The 547-nt window shown below is 43.7% G+C and overlaps 1 non-coding gene across 1 annotated transcript; it reads right to left on the bottom strand.

The window, feature by feature from the left end:
• Positions 1–211: 211 nt before the first annotated feature.
• Trnav-uac lies at positions 212–284 on the bottom strand. The gene has a single exon. It is a non-coding gene; the product is annotated as a tRNA-Val (tRNA).
• Positions 285–547: the final 263 nt, after the last annotated feature.

Raw genomic sequence — 547 nt, 5'->3', positions numbered from 1 at the left:
ATATACAGATAAGGGCAAGAGGGAAGATGCGAACGACACAAGCGCTGGCTTAAAAGGGATTTGCAGCCTGGTTGAAAATGATTTTGAATTCCAACCTCGATGCTATATTTGGAACTCACTTCTGGGATTCGTTCTCTGGAACTTTATTGCGCATACTCCCACTGGCAAATTCAAAAGTAGTTCCCATTAGCGAGAACAAAAAGAAACAGCATGGTTCCGCCCGGGATCGAACCGGGGACCTTTCGCGTGTAAAGCGAACGTGATAAGCACTACACCACGAAACCGGCTTGTCTCTTCCGCCTCTTCTCTCTTGTGTTTGTCTCTATTTTTTGCGCTGTTTATTTCCGCTTGATCGGGGACCACGTGGGAGCTCGCTTGCAGGCGGGTGTAAACAGGATGTACCACAATTAATATATATTAAATCATCCAAATACATGAAGTGTGTATACTGCGCGACACTGTCAGCGCGAATAAGCAATATTAAAGCATTGGTTGTTTTTTTTTTTTCCCGGCCACCTGAAAAATTTCAATTTATTAAGGTTCTTGT

The sequence above is a fragment of the Ixodes scapularis genome, unplaced genomic scaffold (genome assembly GCF_016920785.2).
Source record: "Ixodes scapularis isolate PalLabHiFi unplaced genomic scaffold, ASM1692078v2 PGA_scaffold5__190_contigs__length_132052651, whole genome shotgun sequence".
Classification (NCBI taxonomy): domain Eukaryota; kingdom Metazoa; phylum Arthropoda; class Arachnida; order Ixodida; family Ixodidae; genus Ixodes; species Ixodes scapularis.
The sequence above is the reverse complement of the archived record's forward strand: the minus strand, read 5'-3'. Positions and strand labels throughout refer to the sequence as shown.